The sequence below is a fragment of the Palaemon carinicauda genome, chromosome 22, assembly GCF_036898095.1.
Source record: "Palaemon carinicauda isolate YSFRI2023 chromosome 22, ASM3689809v2, whole genome shotgun sequence".
Taxonomy (NCBI): domain Eukaryota; kingdom Metazoa; phylum Arthropoda; class Malacostraca; order Decapoda; family Palaemonidae; genus Palaemon; species Palaemon carinicauda.
This window is the reverse complement of record NC_090746.1, coordinates 71,585,410-71,605,409: the sequence shown is the minus strand read 5'-3', so window position 1 is coordinate 71,605,409 and position 20,000 is coordinate 71,585,410.

Here is a 20,000-nt window from a genome sequence, read left to right as displayed (position 1 = left end):
ATATATGCATATATATATGTATAAAGTATATATATAATATATATACAGTATATACATATAATATAATTTATATATACAGTATATATACATAATAAATATATATATATATATATATATATATATATATATGCATATATATGCATGCATATATATATATATATATATTATATATATATATATATATATATATATATATATATATATATATATTCAAATAAGCCATATATATTTTTGATATATTAATGTCTGGATTCTCTTAACAACCTCGGGATCACAGACCCAGGCGAAATCTCACAAAGACAAGAGCTTGGCTCCGGCCGGGAATCGAACCCTGGTCGGCAAGCTTATATAGACAGTGACTTAACCCACTGGCCGGAGCCAAGCTCTTGTCTTTGTGAGATTTCGCCTGGGTCTGTGATCCCGAGGTTGTTAAGAGAATCCAGACATTAATATATCAAAAATATATATGGCTTATTTGAATATGAAAAACACGTAAAAATGTGCAAAATTTATCATATATATATATATATACAACCTTCCATATACACATATTAACGAGAGAAAAAGTAGAAATCATTTAGGAGAAAGTCAAATCCATAGCGGCCGTGTCAATAGCAATCTCGACATCGTTCACAATAGCAATTAATGACACCGGGCGAATGATTTCATCCTGCCTTGATTAACATTAGGAGGATCTCCTATCAATTAGGCTCTCGGACGACTATTGGAAAATCTTTCTGTCTTTGATCGACTCCACACTTGAATCAGGCCTTTAATCTTGGATGCGATCTTCCCTCTCATTTCACTCCATCAATCGTATTCAACATTCGGGAAATGGTCCATTTCAGTCTATTAAACAATATAACAGTCTCTCTCAGCGCTTTAAATAGAAACACACACACATACACGCAAACACGTAATGGTATTAAGAAAGTTATCTAAGACCAAGGATTCGTATGATGTCTCGGTCATGATGAAAGATGGGAAGAAGAGTAATAGCTCGGAAAGCGCTCAATAGATGGTGTGGGCGATGTATCGGAAATACATGGCTTTTCATGATCCATAATAATAATAATAATAATAATAATAATAATAATAATAATAATAATAATAATAATAATAATAATAATAATAATAATAATAATAATAGTTTCTAGTCATGAAATTAAGAATAAGGGGAGGAATATGAAACCTTTTATAAGACAGATGGAAGCCGCCACAGAGAGCATGTCTTCAATCTATTACAGACGACAATGTACAAGGCAACTATACCACCGCTAATGGACTACACATCAGTCCCCAAAGAAAGGAAAATTGAATTTGGAGTAGAGTTACAGAACTAGTGCTCGACAGAAATTAGAAGCTAAAGTCATTAACCAAAAGTCCCGGATTTAATGTTCTTAAAGAAGGGACCAAAATATGTTTACTTCGTAAGAATATAATTATTCTTTGGTGGAAATTAAAATTAATGAAGATGATCAGAGATGTACGTAATAAAAATGGAGAGTTCCGCGTTTTTAAAACGTAAATAAATGTCATTATGAAGAAATAAATAAACTTATTACTAAACCAAGAGCACCTCTGCTTTATGTACAGTTGGAGACAGAAATTCCTGGCACACCTCGCTCTGAGGAAGTCCATCCTGTCACACCCTTACTGCGCGGCATTTTTTTTTTTTTTTTGAGTATCTCCGCCCACCACCTCCGACATCTCTCCCTATATTATTGATTTGGTAACTCGCTCCGCAGTAAGGGTGTAACAGGGTGTACTTCCTCAGAGTTAGGTGTACAAAGAATGAATAAAATATATATCTAAAAACTATTTGATGCGTTCAAAAATGAATAGCTTGAGGCTTACTTCAAGGCTACACACACACACACACACACACACACACACACACACATATATATATATATATATATATATATATATATATATATATATTCAGGAAGAACATATGGAGTTGGAAGAGAGGGGGTAAGAATGATGATGATACCAAAAACAGCAAAAACTTTAACTGATTGGAGAGCTGTAAATAACAGATTGTTACTTGAAAAGTTTAAATCAATGCAGTGCAATATGAGTATAATAGTTTGCTATCACCAACAAATGATTCCCCTCAGGAAAAGAATGATAAATACTGTGAAGAACTGCAGAGTGTAATAGATGAGATCCCAGAGAGAGATATGAAAATTATAATTGGTGACTTTAATTCTAAAGCTGGAATGAATAATTAAGGTAAAGAGAATGGTATAGATGTTGAGGGTCTTGACGAAGTTGCAAATGAAAATGGAGCCACATTTTATAAGTTTCTTTTCAACAAACAATCTTGTTATTGGAGGGACTCTTTTCCAGCACAAGGACATACATATAAATGGACTTTGCCATGTGGCAATTACATAAATCAAATAGATCACATAACCATTATAGGTAGTAGGTTGGCCAGGGCACTAGCCATCCATTGGGATACTACCGCTAGCGAATTATTGGGTCTTTTGACTGGCCAGACAGTACTACATTGGATCCTTCACTCTGGTTACCGCTCATTTTCTCTTTGCCTACATATACACCGATTTGTCTGGCCTATTCTTTACATATTCTCCTCTCTGTCCTCATACGCCTGACAACATTGAGATTACCAAACAAGTCTTTTTCGCTCAAGGGGTTAACTTTCCTCTTGGTAAGGGTAGAAGAGACTTTAGTTTTGGTAGGCAGCTCTTCTAGGAGAAGGACACTCCAAAATCAAACCATCGTTTTCTAGTCTTGGGTAGTGCTATAGCCTTTGCACCATGGTTTTCCACTGTCTTGGCGTAGAGTTCTCTCGCTTGAGGATACACTTGGGTACACTACCTTATTTTATTTCTCTTCCTCTTGATTTTTTTTAGTTTTTATAGTTTATATATGAAATATGCATTTTAATATTGATGCTTTTTTTTAAAACATTGCATTTTAATTGTTAATTACTTTTCTTTTAGATTATATATATCCTTATTTCCTTTCCTTACTGGGCTATTTTCCCTGTTGGAACACTTGGGCTTATAGCATTCTGCTTTTCCAACTAGGGTTGTAGCTTAGCAAATAATAATAATAATAATAATAATAATAATAATAATAATAATAATAATAATAATAACAATAATAATAATAAAAATAATAATGATAATAATAATAATAAAATAATAATAATAATAATAATAATAATAATAATAATAATAATAATAATAATCATAATAATAATAAAGAGAAAAGGAGGTCTCTGAGAAATGTAAGAAGCTATAGAGTTGTAGATATTGGTCGTGATCACCAACTCCTTATTGCCACACTAATATTACTGAAAGCGCCCAGGAGAAATTTTTAAAGAATAACAAGGTTTGATACAACTAAGCTTCTAGAAGATGAGCACGGAGAAACATTTCCAATTTAATGTAAAAACTGATTTGCAGTCTTAAGAGACTCTGAGAGATGAATAGCAGACAATTGGTGAAGAATGGTGTTATATTAAAAACATATATCAGTCAGTTGGTAGTGAAGTTTTGAGACACAGAATTACAAGGAGAAAGCCATGGATATCAAATGATACGTGGGATACTATAAAAAACGAAACAGGGACAGAAATTTATTTTTTATATTTGCAAGCCATTCAGCTTTGCAGTATCACCACTTAACATCTGGTGGACAGGTTACTAGAGCATTCGTCGGCTGAATCTTGCCGAGTGATCGACACAATTCGGAGATTATCTAATATTCCTTATGAATGACTTCAGGAATGACCAAGATTTATATCTGACAAAGCTATGAATTCAGGGAGCTATGGTGTAAGAATCGCTCATAAAATCACTAATGAAATCTCTTTGAGAGCAAAGAAGAAGAAGCCTATACCTATCAAAAAGAGAGATGGCTCTGTTATAACAAGAAAAGATGAAGAAAGACAACGTTGGATGGAAAAATTTAGTGAGGTCATAAATAGGAGATACGAAGGGAATAATTTTATTGATATACCTGAAGCTGAGGACGACCTTGAATTCACTTGTGTTTGAAGCTGAAGCTATCATTAACTTAAAACGAAAACTCAGGAAATGGAAAGCCCCTGGATACGATGGAATAACTGCCGAGATGATACTGGCTGAAAATGAAGTGGCCTCCGGAATACTTGCAAGATTATTTTGTAGAATGTGTCATGTAGAAGCAACAGCTGATGAATAGGAATTGGGAGTGTTGGTGAAACTAGCTAAAAAAAGAGACCTGGCTTATTGCAATAATTACAGAATCATCACACTCATGTCAGTCATCATGAAAATATATAGTATGCTTATTCTAAAGAGAATAGAGAGAAATATTGATGAAAAGCTGAGAGATGAACAAGCAGAATTGAGAAAAGTAGTTGTACTGACCAAATTTTCTTTTAGAGACCTGTACAACAATGCGTAGAATACAGAAATACACTTTTGATGGCATTTGTAGACTATGAAAAAGCCTTTGATAGTGCACCGGCCAGTTTTGTGCTGTCTTACGTTATCGTGGAGTTCCTCTTATATATGTAAATTTGATGAAGTTTGTTCATGAGCATAGTATATGCGAAGTTAATGTTAGTGGAGTCTTATCAAGTGAATTTCCGGTGAACAGGGGAGTACTCAAAGTGAAATGTGTCGTCACCTATGTTAATTATCCTCCTCATGGATTTTGTAATGCATAGAACAATTGGGGATGGTGGAGAAGGATTGTACTGGATTGGTAACAGGAAAACAGCTAACCTAGAGTATACTGATGACGCTGTCCTTAATAGTAGGACATCACAGGACGTTGGGGTCAAGATGAATAGAAGAAAGACAGATGATGAGAACGGAATATTTAATGGAAGATGATATATCACTGGAAGGAGAAAAGGATTAATGAGGTTGAATCATTTAAATATTTAGGAACTATGATCTCTAATACAGGGTCTTTAGAAGTATAGTTTAATAAAAGACTGAAAAAAAAAAAAACAGAAAGTAGCTAGTTTAAGATTTAGTAAATTTAGGAAATCAAATAGCCTGGAATTACATATAAACATCAGGCTATATATATCATTTTAGTGATATCAGTGTTACTGGATGGACATGAGTCGTGGCATGACAATGAAACAATATCCAACAGATTTTGTAGATTTGAGAACAAAGCCCTCAGAAGAATATTGGGAGTTAGATGGCAGGGCATGATTAGAAATAAAAGTATAAGAGATATTACTCGAGTGTCATATGTGGATGAGATCATGGTGAGAGGTGGGTGGAGATGGTTTGGGCATACTATTCGCACTCCCAAGAAAGATTAGTTCATTAAACTTTTAACTGGGCTCCACAAGGTGCGAGAAGAGTTGGAAGACCCAGGTTCACATGGCTGAGGAATATGAAGCGTGAAGTACGATTTACATAGTAATAATAATGATAATAATGATATTAGCAATAGGTGTATTTTGTTTTTCATAATATTCTTGGATATACAAAAATGCTTTTTATATAACTATTATTGTTTAACATTTCATTAAAAGCTGAGGATACAGACGACTGGCGAAATCTAACTGTGGACCTTTGGGTCAATAGGCGTCGGAGGAGATGAAGATGATGATGATGTCTTATTTTACATCAACAGAAATATGCCATACAGTTTTTAATGAACGTAATGTTATTTACCTTAGACATGTATCTGACGTTTAGGGCAGAGCTCTCTTCAAATTGGGCCCTGGTTTTAAGGTCTTTGTCTTTGAGGTCGCTCATGAATGGCAGATGCAAGGGACGGGAGAATGCCCTATAGACTGACCATATATACACAGGATCAGGGCCCAAGACCCGTCTCCATAAAGGTAAGACCAGGGAGGGTCAGGCAATGACTGCTGATGACTAAGTAGGTCGACCTACAGGCTCCCAGAAAACCTCCATCCCTAGTTCACACGGATGGTAAGGTTGCAGGCAATATCAAAACCTGTCGAGCTTGAGTGCGTCTAGAACTTCCTTCCAACAGGTTGTTAGAAAGAAAAGTTCTTAACAGGTGGAAAAGAGGATGGAAAATATAATGATGGTGAAAGTACTTCCTTCCTTAATTGCGACAATGTGGTCATTAATCTCCAGTAAGTGTCAAAGAATCTGGAAATAAGAAACTAATAAACAATCTCTCTCTCTCTCTCTCTCTCTCTCTCTCTCTCTCTCTCTCTCTCTCTCTCTCTCTCTCTCTCTCTCTCTCTCTCTCTCTCTCACATACACAGGATTTTATTGCTATAAGGAATATGATATTTTGTTTAGACGCTTCCTAAATTCGAATTCAAGAAGTAAAATATGATTGCCAACCTTTTCTCTAAGTTTTAATTACTTCCTATAATTTTCACAAATTAAGGGAAGCTTTATCATTGGGAATAGGATAATATATGTGTGGAACATTCTAGTTCAGAATGTTAATGAAATGTATGGTATCATTTGAAAATAACATTTATGTGCATTGTCCATAAGAGAAAATCTTCACATGACTAAACGGTATATTTCATAAGTAGCAGTGTACAAATCAGCTCCAGTTCTTTGGTGTTAAATTTAGTTTTCGATTATTACAACCCCTGTTTTGGTAAAGATCTTTTCTGATGATTTTATGACTATAACTCGTCATATAACTTTGAGTTACCGTATATTCTCTAGCAGCTCTAAGGTTTCCTTACCAATCCCTCTACAACGTCTTTCACTTAGGGCCTTAATATCCAAACTATATTTCATAAATTCGTTCTCCACTTGCTGTAACCTCACAATCTGATTCAATGACTCTAACATACCAATTACCAATTTTTCTTTAGAATTTATAAACCGGGAGATTTCTAGCACCCCACTACGCCCGGGATTGAAGGCCATTCTGTCATCTTCTCTTTCCATTGACTGATGTAATTCATACAAGATTCGTTGGCTATATTCATCCAAGGATAGCCAGTTCCTTGTGATGCGAAGTGCCTATCTAACTAAGGCAAGTGACCCCTGCCGGTCCATACTAATTCCAGTAAGATCATCTGCCAGCATTAGGAGTAGAATCTTGTCTATCGCCTTAAACCCAATCCGTCACCCTGCTGCCAGTGACTTTATCGAGATTTAGGGGAATCATTTCCTACACACCGAAAGTTATCGTTACTCCGCCAGGTTGCTAATCCGCTCATATAACCGTTGGCAAACATGGATTGCTAAGATATACCGACTGTCGCATACCTATACAACTATACAAAATATTATTATTTACTTATCATGAATAAAATTATAAGTTGATTAGTTCATAAATTGTTATATATATCTTACAGAAGGCTGTCTAAATTTCATTGCTTACTCTTACGAGAGCTAACTACAAAGTTCATCTGTAAACAATAATCACAGATAAAATGAAAATAAACTAGCACTTTGTAATAAATTCAGAAGGAAACCAGAAGTTATAAAGATATCAGTATGAAGTATTAAAGAAGTTACAAATTTAGTTAACGAGGTAAAGTGAATGAACCTTAATTGCTGGAACTTAATTAGAACTTTTACAAAGGTGATGAAAGCAATTTCTTAAGAAGGTTCCTTTTTATTAGTTCCAACTTCATAATGCTGTTATGTATGTTCTTTTCAGAGTTCTCTGTTCAAAACAGGAAGAGTTGTAATGGACATATCTAGTAGTTAACCTTTGTTTTCAAACTTAATTATATGGAAGTAGGCGGGTCTTTCCTTAGTATCATTATTGAATTTTTAAGCTCATGAATGGCAGCACCCAAGTCCCTTCTCCAACGATGATAGGACCAGGGAGGGCCAGGCAGTGGCTGCTGATGACTTGGCAGTAGACCTATAGGCTCCCACAAACTCACTCAACTCTCCTCAGGTCACAAGGATGGTGAGGATGCACACACTACTAAAAACTATCGAGTTTGAGCGGAGGCTCGAACTTCCGTCCAGCATATTGCCAAACAGGGACTTTTCTAATAGGCTACCGTAACCAATCAAGTTACAGCTTGGCAACTAATAGAATAATAACAATGCCATTCAATCTATCCATTTATGAATATATTAATTTTCATCATAGTTATTTCCGTTATTACTAACACCACTACAAATATAACCTTTATCCTAACCTATATCATGTATAAAAAAGGATATTCGCAAATTCTTGTGGAAAGAACAAAAAAATTCCAAAATTCTTGTGAAAAAAAAAATATTAGGTTCTTCATTTAGGCTGCAATAGAATAAAAAGGGCCACTGAAGTAAAACATAAAAGTAAATATAGAGGTTTAATAAATAAATTATCGTAAAAACAAGAAATGAAAAGAAATACCCAAATAAAAATTGCAAACAAATGCAGGTATTACAGCTAACCAAAAACAAATTCTAATGAATACACCCAGAGAGACGATTACCTCTTGGAATAACAACCTTTATTTATCTCACGGAGGGTCAACATCCCTATAATCACCGGAAGTAACATCAGGCAGCCTCCACATAAGTCTAAAACGGCCCGTAGAGGGATAATAATCATTAATTGATAGAGAAAAGAATACTAATAATACTAGGAATCAGAGGACGTAAAGTGAAAGATCCATATTCAAATAAATTTCCAGGGGGGGGGGGGAATAATGAGAGCACCCTTTTGAAGAAACATTTATGGGCCAGTAACGACAGGACACCTTTGAAATGATTTCCAATGGTGACAATAAGAGGTTGCTGGTGAAATAAAATCTAAATATGGTCAAGCTGGACATCTTTGGACGATAACATAGATTTAAAGAAACATAGGATGCGATTGCGTTAAGTGTCTTAACGTTGTATTTTCTGGCGTCACAGGAAACGGGCAGTTCCTGACAATCGAAAATCTATGTCAAGAGAAATACTTAAAAAAAAAAAAATAATTATATCTGATACATACTATATAAGTCGCAAATCGGATATATGGCAAAAGCAAGTAGTTGTCTTAACAATTATAACTCAATGGTTACTAGATACAAGTGATGTTGCTAGATAATTTTTAGGCCATACTTGCACATTTTACAAGAATGTAACTCGACAACGATCATATTTCGATTCATAAAAAAAAAGATTGGTTGGATAGTGAGATATTATCAATTTATCTACCTACACACAACACTCACATATATACATACACGCACACACACACACACATACACATATATATATATATATATATATATATATATATATATATATATATGTATGTATATATATACACATTCATATATATATATATATATATATATATATATATATATATATAAACATAAAATTACAGGACTGTATTTACATTAACGAAATAGAAAAACCCGTCTTCCTTCGGTTCTCAGATTGAAAACCGAGCTCTTCGAATAGCAAAAATTTATTCATTAAAAAAAAAAAACGTTGATATTTCCTTTCCCCATTTCCATCCTAATCAAAACACCAAAAGTCTGGTGGGTTTCCCGGGAAATGAAGCGAATGAATGTTCTATTTTCCCGTATTTCTATTTTTGTAATGTAATAATCTGCTTCGCGAATCACCCCCCCTCCACCCCCCACACCAGACATCCTATGCACACCAGAGTAACCACGGAGGCAAATTTAATTACACCTGAAAGTCTTCACTAATTCCATGTAACAATACAACAGTCATCTACCTTTGCCATTTTCCGGGCTCTCCAGCCACCACAGGATATTAAATTTTCGAGTATTTCTAGGTGACTTTACCAGAGAACGGGTGGGTAATATTCTTTTTACTTCATTTCACGAGGCGCTAGTTTGCACCAGACCATATTGGCTACAAGGGCCGAGTAACTGCCAATAATAACGATAACATTTATAAAACTGCAACAATAAAAATCATAATGATATGAATAATGTTACAATTATGCCTCAAAGTAAACACATAAAAATAATCATATAATTTTTTTCATTAATGTCAAAATAGGTCTTGACAATGAATATAATTACATCAACTAGTTTTGTTTATTCGTTTTTTAAATATACAAGCGATTTTGACGCTGAAAAACTTGCATCTTTTCAAAAAAAGAATTATAAAGAGGCTTACAATGTTTTCATTTTTTTTTATTAATTCTTTCATAAAAACAAATTGATAAAAAACTGAATTACAAATATATTTTTTTTCCGTTTATACTTCAAGATGACCCTAAACATTCTATTTATTAGTTTCACCATATTATCAATTTCAAAACACATTCTAATTCCACCTTCAAGAACAACTATTTATTACCCTCCTTCAAGTATAAACGCCTTTTACGTACAACATGAGAGAATGAAGAATTTCTTATGTTTGATTTAATATGAAACATAATTAAGGTAAGCAATCATTTATATGAACAAAAACAACAAAAATATTTAATGGAAAAAAATAAGACGATACTTCACATTCTGTGCATTTACTCTGGTAATGTTTAAAACACACACACACACATATATATATGTATAAAGAGAGAGAGAGAGAGAGAGAGAGAGAGAGAGAGAGAGAGAGAGAGAGAGAGAGAGAGAGAGAGAGAGAGAGATATTCATACCACTCGTATTAAAACACAGTAGGCTAGAGTAATGAGAATATTTTTCTATCACTTAAAACAATATATATATTACTGATAAAAGAAAATACCATAAATACTTTCACTTCTGTATTCAAAACTAAATTCATATCATATATGAATATTTTTAACTCTCTTGCACTATCAGTTTTTATTAACCGAGACTGGTATTACTTTTCCATTCAATTAACGTATATGATATATATAAATTATATATTCAGATATATATATATATATATATATATATATATATGAATTATATATATATATATACACATAAATTATATATTTAAATATATATATATAAATTGTACATTTAAATATATATATATATATATATATATATATATATATACATATATATATATATATATTTATATATGTAAATTATATATCTAAATATATATATATATATATATATATATATATATATATATATATATGTCTTGAATTAAATCATCAATTTTGCAAGAAAGACCTCAGCTAATTCGCAATGACCATATATATATATATATATATATATATATATATATATATATATATATATATATATATATATATATGTCTTGAATTAAATCATTTGTTTTGCAAGAAAGACCTCACCGAATTCGCAATAACCTTTTCCACTTTAAGAAGGGCGGAGGGGAGACATAAATTGGGAACAATGCCCCCTGACCTTAAGGTTTTATTAAAGAGAAGTCAAACCAGGGACTGACTGAGCCAAGCCCTCCCCTCTGGGGGAGGGAGAAGGAAGAGGAAAGAAAGGAAAGCCAGGTCGAGAGAGAGAGAGAGAGAGAGAGAGAGAGAGAGAGAGAGAGAGAGAGAGAGAGAGAGAGAGATTGTGGAACATCAGTGTGTTCTTTTTTTACTTTTATCTTTATATTTTACCCACCTGATGTAATTAAAAGTTACCTCTCTTTCTGTGTCATTCCGTTACACAGGTACTCGCCAATTATAAACATATATGAATATGTAGGTGTATAAAACACATACATATGACCACACAGCTATACACACACACACATATATATATATATATATATATATATATATATATATATATACATATATATATATATATATATATATATATATATATATATATATATATATAACTTGAATGAATATAAATAATAGACGACTAAATATCATATACAGGAAAGACATATCAGCCCCTAACTTCAACACAATAATTTTTCAAATTTCCCTGAATCTAATAGTCAAATCACAAGTCAATCAACCTAGAACTCCCCCCCCCCCGCCCGCCCCCAAAAACTTACCATTGCCTAAACGTATTCCAGCATCTATCCCTCGTGCATTGCAATTATCATTACAAAACTTTCCTAAATCTGGAAGTCAAATCTCATTACTTTTGCCAGAAATTGAAAATTTTTTAACTGTCTTGAGCTCCTTAACGAGCTGAACCCCAGATGCAAGGGGAATTAAACTCCTTTCATTATTATCATTATAATTTTCCCTCTATTTCCACTTTAATTCTCCTCTGCCATTTCATCTCTATGTATTCTCAGGCAAGAAAGTGTGGAACGATGAGGTTAGTCTGTATAAGATGCAAGTTAATAGCGATTCTTGGACAAAAAGATAATTAAAAGAAAGTAAACATAAGATTTCCTAATCATACCGTGCTGAATGGATTGAATTCCCGGATTAATGGGCAAGCGTTGAGGCCGGGAAGGACATACAGCGCCACTGTGCAACTGGAAGAAAACATTGTGGTGGCCTATTGGAACCATTTCTGCCTAGCAATCTGCTAGACTGAGCTTCAAGTCCAACTCAAGCTCGATAGTTTCTTGTGGTATCTGCAACCTCACTATTCTTGTGAGTTACGGATTGGAGGTTTGGGAAGCCTATACGTCTACCTACCGAGTTAACATCAGCCATTGCCTGGCCAACCCTAATCCTAAATTAGTTAGGTGTAGAGGGGGCTAGAGAGCTGATCATATGTATATACCCATATGGTCAGTCTTTAGGGCAATGTCACTGTCCCCTGTTCTTTACTTCCATATATTAAAAAAAAAAAAAAATAATTCATCAAACATTTCACCTCTCATGTGAAGACTTAGAGCTCCATCTTAATGGTGTAAATATATCAGGGTAACCTTACTTGAACTCATATTAACTGACAACTTTCACTCCTTACATATTCTTTTAAACTTTCTTTCTGCAGCCTATCTGAACTATATCCAATCAGCACTGCATCATCTGGACATATCAGAACAACAAACTTCATTCGAAACCCATTTCCCTGTCATACAACTTTGCAAATATATCTGCTGGACATTTTATACTCTCGTCAATAATGCGTATATCAAAGAGCCTCAAAAGATATACTGTCAAACTAGTCCCCTTTCAATCTACCCATTCCCAAAGTTGCCCTTGTTCAATTGCAAAACCTGTTAAACATTCTCATCAATTCATCTCCTATAACTTAAATCCTTAAAATACTTTACAATTTCTTTGTTGTTCAAGTCGAAATATACTTCTAAGTTAATCTAAGTAAAAAAAAAAGGACTTCTATTTCCTTCACGTAAATTTCTCGTGGTCTTTTCCATCTTTTATGTGAAAAATAATTATATTTATTATTTGCGTAACTCCTAAAAATGGAATTTTTTTTTATTGCTTTTGGCCTAAGAAGAAGTCTACTTACACTTCAGACAATTCATCGAAACATCGTTAATCTTCTTTGGATCTACAACGTTCGTCCCCAACCATAATTATCTATCCTATCTTAAATTTAAGAGTCCTTTCCTCAGTTTTACATTCATACATCGGAATAATTATTCCTCTCTCGTCATTACAATCTAAAGATTTCGTCTTTCCATACATATCTAACTCGCCCTGGTCAGCCAATCAATCCAGCTACCATGGCATGTTCACATTCTTAATCTCTTAATTTTATCCTCACACACTATGCACATCTGAATATAAATAGGTAAATTAGAAGTGAACAGAGAGAGAGAGAGAGAGAGAGAGAGAGAGAGAGAGAGAGAGAGAGAGAGAGAGAGAGAGAGAGAGAGAGAGAAAATAACTTCATCTGAATTTTCTTTCGTGCTAAAATGATAAATCAAACCTGAAGAAGTTGATGAGAAAAACTCTTTGATGTTTATTTTCTAAAACAGGGAGACATACCATGAAGGCTTTTCCTTTAAAAAAAGGGAAAAACCTCAGTTCCCATTCAACCGTAAAGTTCCAAACTCTATTTCAGAGTTCAAATAACACGTTATGCATATACATATAATGGCCCAACCAGAATATCTCATTATTATTAATATTATAGTAAGGAATAATAGTAATACTAATAATAACAACAACAACAATAACAACAAACAACACCAACAACAACAATAACAATAATGATAATAATAATAATCATTATCGATTATAATAACATTCCAAGTGAAGAAAATAAGATAAAATAACAACAACAACAACAACAATAATAATAATAATAATAATAATAATAATAATAATAATAATAATAATATTCCCTGACGTGGAAATAGGACTTGATTTATGAATTTTGCTTGGAAAAGCCGGCGTTGGACCCGTAAGACCATTCAGTGCCTAAATGCTACTAAGGAGGAGGAGGGGGGGGGGGGGCTCTTGACACTTATGCTATGAAGAAAAAGTCAAGAGGTTGGACAGCAAGATGGAAGATAGTCAGCGGGAACATAGTTTTAACAGAAGGCTAAAAAGAACAAGGAAATAGACGACAGGTTTATTGCGTGAAATGACTGACGTTTAAATATGCATTTCATGACCTTCATAACCTCAACGTATGTTAGCTGAAAGACACACTATGAGCCATTTATTTGGTAACAAAGCCACTCCGTCTATTATGCAAATTCTAGTGTACGCGACCCGTCAACTCTTTCCACTCCTCCCCGTTTCCTAACTACAACTCGGCAGTTGGGCAACTTGTAGGAAATTATGATTTCCGAGTGTATGACTCAATCATATATTTATTAATGCTTATCAGCGTAAAAGGAAATAAATAAATAAATAAATAAATAAATATATATATAAATTTATATATATACATATATATATGTATATATGTATATATATATATATATATATATATATATATATATATATATATATGTATATATATATATATATATATATATATATATATATATATATATATATATATATATATATAGTCAGACACTTGCCCTTTATTTTATAGTGGACATTAAACAGTTCTTTCCGACTAGAATAGTTCATAATGAGCATTAACCTAAAGCGATATTTAACAATACCTATTAAAGAATCTGTCTCTTCAACTGCATTGAACAGAAATAAATCAAGTCAATTAAAGAAAACCAGGTCATCATTTTCCACCTCACTGATATAAATCTTGGTAATTCCAGAAGTCATTCACTTAATTAGGGAATATTAGATGACACGGATGTACCCTCGTCCAGTAAATGAGAAATGCGTTGTCGATAATGATAATGATGCGAAGTAATCTCCGAATTATGTCGATCTCCCGGTGAGATTCAGCTGTCGAATGCTGTGGTATCCTGTCCATCAGGTCAAGTGGTGATACTGCAAAGCCAAATGGCTTGCAAATTTCATTGGCAATTTATTCATGCAAAATTGCTTTGGAGGTGACGCGCTTCAATTCCCGTGGATTACAGAATAGATGCCTTTCGAAATCATGCAGATTTAGGTGTTCATTTGTTTAATAATGGATGGGATTAATCTTTACTGTTAGTTCAAATTGATTTATTGTATGTTTCCATTCGTCGTTTGCTCCGACTAAGACTAGTTTACATCCAAATAATTTTCTGGTGTTTTTGTCATAAATATCCCAATCACAATGAATAGATATAAGAAGAAATGGCTCTTCTTTTCTGAAATCTCATTAATCTTCGATGATATCCAATGCATATATCAGAGAGGAAGTCAAGAAAGGTTGGGTATGGCCAATAATTGGAAGGGTGACCAATTTAGAGCTCACGTTAATTCAAACCCTCAAGATCAACCTTTCAAAAATAGAAAATGACACATCAATTAAAGAAATAAAGAAGATAAAGTAAATAATCATTATAATAATTTTTTTCCTCACAGTAATTTCTACTAAATCATAATGAACTCTGTTTCATCAATTTTCGGCAAATATGGTTTCAAACTCGATTTCTCTTCAAATAACAAAAATAAACTTAAACTGAATATCACATCTTAGTCAAAATTTATTCAGATTAAAATTACCACAGTCAATATTATACCAAGGCAAAATCTGGTTCCAAAATTAAATTTACTCAAATTCAAACTCGTTTAAAAAAAAATGTCAAAATTCCTATAAACATTTAAATCCCCTCTGACTGAAACTCACTGAAAAAAAAATCAAAGTAAAAATCCATTTAAAATTTAAATCAGGTCAAATTCAAACTCACGCTTATAAATTCACTCAAAAAAATTAATACCGTTTTAAAGTAAAATCCCTTTAAATTAAAAATCCCTTCTAAATAAAAATCCTTTCAAAAAAAGAATTAATACCGTTTCAAACTAAAATCCCTTTAAATTAAAAATCCCTTCTAAATAAAAATCCTTTCAAAGTGAAAATCACCTTAAACTCAAAATCCCACTAATGTTCTAATCATTACCAAGTCAAAATCCTTTGAGAATCAAGGTAACCAAGGATTGACAGAACGCTATATTTAGCCGAGTGAAATGATAAGGAAATCCCTAAATTCAATCAAGTCTTCGGAAAATTGTTCTTTGACGTCGATAATTAATGACATCAGAACGTTAATTCGTTCCGAGGTTTAATGAGATTATTCAGCTCATTCACTTTTCGAAGGATTTTTCATCTTTAATTTGAAAATTATCTTATCAGCCACTGAAAAAAATATATATCTTTATACTGTATATTATTTTATATTATGATAAATTTCGTTGTATGAATTCTTGATTACATGAAGATTTCATTTTATATTACCTTAATCATTTTTTTTCATCAACCTTTATTTCTTATTGAATTTTTTACCCCATTAAACTGTTTTATCAAAATATATCTTTTCCATAATACTCTGTTCTTAATGTTCTCGATATGACTTTTTCATTAGGGTGTGAATTGCTCTGATCATTTACTAAAAAGATCCACTATAGTGAGAGTGTATAATATAGCTGTATTATTATTGTCAGCTGTGTAAGGAGAGAGGAAGAAGTGCAAGGAATTCTTACACTATTTGGCGTATGAGTAGGCATAGAAAAGTACCGTAACTCAGATGTGGATCCTACCTAAAACAGTGGGGGCTATCCTATTAGCATATGTGTTATAAATATTTTCAAGTTATCGTAAGGTTTATCAGACAATAATTTCACAGATTTTCATATAAAGTTATGACAAAATGAAAATAAACAAACGTATAAACATGAGATTCACGGCAAGAGGGATCTTACTAAAAATCCTATAGAGTAAGTGAAATGCGGGTTGTAATTCCCGTAGATTACATTCACCCGATCCGTATTAACCAAGGACGATACTGTATTATTATTATTATTATTATTATTATTATTATTATTATTATTATTATTATTATTATTACTATCCAAGCTACAACCCTAGTTGGAAAAGCAAGATGCTATAAGCCCAGGGGCTCCAACAGGGAAAAATAGCCCAGTGAGGAAAGGAAATAAATAAATAAATAAATGAAGAGAACAAATTAACAATAAATCATTCTAAAATAAGTAACAACGTCAAAACAGACATGTCATATATAAACTATTAACAACATCAAAAACAAATATGTCATAAATAAACTATAAAAAGACTCATGTCCGCCTGGTCAAAAAATAAGCATTTGCTCCAACTTTGAACTTTTGAAGTTCTACTGATTCAACCATCCGAATAGGAAGATCATTCCACAACTTGGTAACAGCTGGAATAAAACTTCTAGAGTACTGCGTAGTATTGAGCCTCGTGATGGAGAAGGCCTGGCTATTAGAATTAACTGCCTGCCTAGTATTACGAACAGGATAGAATTGTCCAGGGAGATCTGAATGTAAAGGATGGTCAGAATTATGAAAAATCTTATGCAACATGCATAATGAACTAATTGAACGACGGTGCCAGAGATTAATATCTAGATCAGGAATAAGAAATTTATTATACCGTAAGTTTCTGTCCAACAAATTAAGATGAGAATCAGCAGCTGAAGACCAGACAGGAGAACAATACTCAAAACAAGGTAGAATGAAAGAATTAAAACACTTCTTCAGAATAGATTGATCACCGAAAATCTTGAAAGACTTTCTCAATAAGCCTATTTTTTGTGCAATTGAAGAAGACACAGACCTTATATGTTTCTCAAAAGTAAATTTACTGTCGAGAATCACACCTAAAATTTTGAAAGAGTCATACATATTTAAAGAAACATTATCAATACTGAGATCCGGATGTTGAGGAGCCACCGTCCTTGACCTACTTACAATCATACTTTGAGTTTTGTTAGGATTCAACTTCATACCCCATAATTTGCACCATGCACTAATTCTAGCTAAATCTCTATTAAGGGATTCACCAACCCTAGATCTACATTCAGGGGATGGAATTGATGCAAAGAGAGTAGCATCATCTGCATATGCAACAAGCTTGTTTTCTAGGCCAAACCACATGTCATGTGTATATAGTATGAAAAGTAATGGGCCAAGAACACTACCCTTTGGAACACCGGATAGCACATTCCTATAATCACTATGGTGCCCATCAACAACAACTTTTTGAGATCGATTACCTAAAAAATCAATAATAATGCTAAGAAACGACCCACCCACTCCCAACTGTTTCAGTTTGAAAACAAGGGCCTCATGATTAACACGGTCAAAGGCAGCACTAAAATCAAGGCCAATCATACGAACTTCCCGACCACAATCAAGGGATTTCTGTACAGCATTGGAGATTGTGAGAAGGACATCACATGCCCCAAGGCCTTTACGAAAACCAAATTGCAAACTAGGGAGTAGATGATTACCTTCAGCAAACCTATTAAGACGTTTTGCCAGAAGACGTTTATGGAAATTGGGCGGTAATCAGTGGGATTTGAGCTACCACAAACACATTTACATAGAGGAGTAACATTACCAATTCTCCAACTAGTGCTAAAAGCTCCTCTTCTTGCTAACTTGCGCAAAATAACAGATAACTTTGGAGCTAAGAAATCTGCTGTCTTTATAAATATCAAAGGAAAAATACCATTTGGGTCTACACCTCCATAAGCATCAAGGTCCACCAACAGAGCTTTAATCTCACGAGATCAAAAAGCTAAACTAGTTAGTTTAGCCTCAGGAAAACAGGAATGAGGAAGTTCAAGTTTTTCATTACTCTGTTTACTGTCAAAAACATCAGCCAAAAGGGTTGCCTTTTCCTTTGGACAGTGAGTGACTGAGCCATCTGGTTTAAGTAAAGGAGGAACTGTTGCATCTACACCAAAGAGTGCAGATTTAAGGGTAGACCACCATTTATGTTCCTGAGTTGTACCAGAAAGTGTTTCTTTTATGGTTAAATTGTACTCCTTTTCAGTTGAGGCATAAACTCTCTGAGCAAAAGCTCGAAGCTGAGTATAGTTGTTCCAGGTCAAATCTGATCTGTTACCCTTCCAAAGATGATAGGCCTCCTGTTTCTCCAAATAAGCACGTCTACAATCATCATTGAACCACAGTTTGTCCTTCACTCGGTACCTTAGCACACGAGAAGGGATACACCTATCAATTATGTTCACTAGATTCTCATTCAAAGGGACAACAGGATCTACACTATTATATAATTGTGACCAATTCAAGCACAAAAGATCATGTAAAATCCCATTCCAGTCTGCTTGGGATTTCATATAAATTTTACAAGAATATGATATATCAGGGACAGGCTGCTCAGTCTTCACTAATAATGAAATCAAGGCATGATCAGATGTCCCGACTGGAGAACCAACCTTACTAGTTATAACGCCAGGGGAGTCAGTGTATACGAGGTCCAAGCAATTACCAGACCTGTGAGTAGCTTCATTTATGATTTGCTCACAGCCTGATTCAGAGGCAAAGTCTAAAGCTCTTAAGCCATGGCGATCGGTAGGAGAGATAGAACTTAACCAATCTCTATGGTGAGCATTAAAATCACCAACAAAGACAAAAGAAGCCTTTCTATCATCTTCTTGTATCTTAGCCATAATGGTAAGAAGACAATAGAAGATAGAATCATCTATGTCTGGATTCCGGTAGATCGAACACAAATAAAAGTTGTTATGCCTGCCACAAACTTATATTACCTGAATCTCATGACATCCACATTGATAGCAGGACGCATGAGAAGCAGGGTACTCGGTCCTAATATACACCGCCATTCCCCTGGCCCTAGGGATGGCATCACGTTTCAACATTATTGGCTTCTTAAAACCAGTTATAAGGAGCTCAGATGAGTGCCTCATATTAGAAACCAA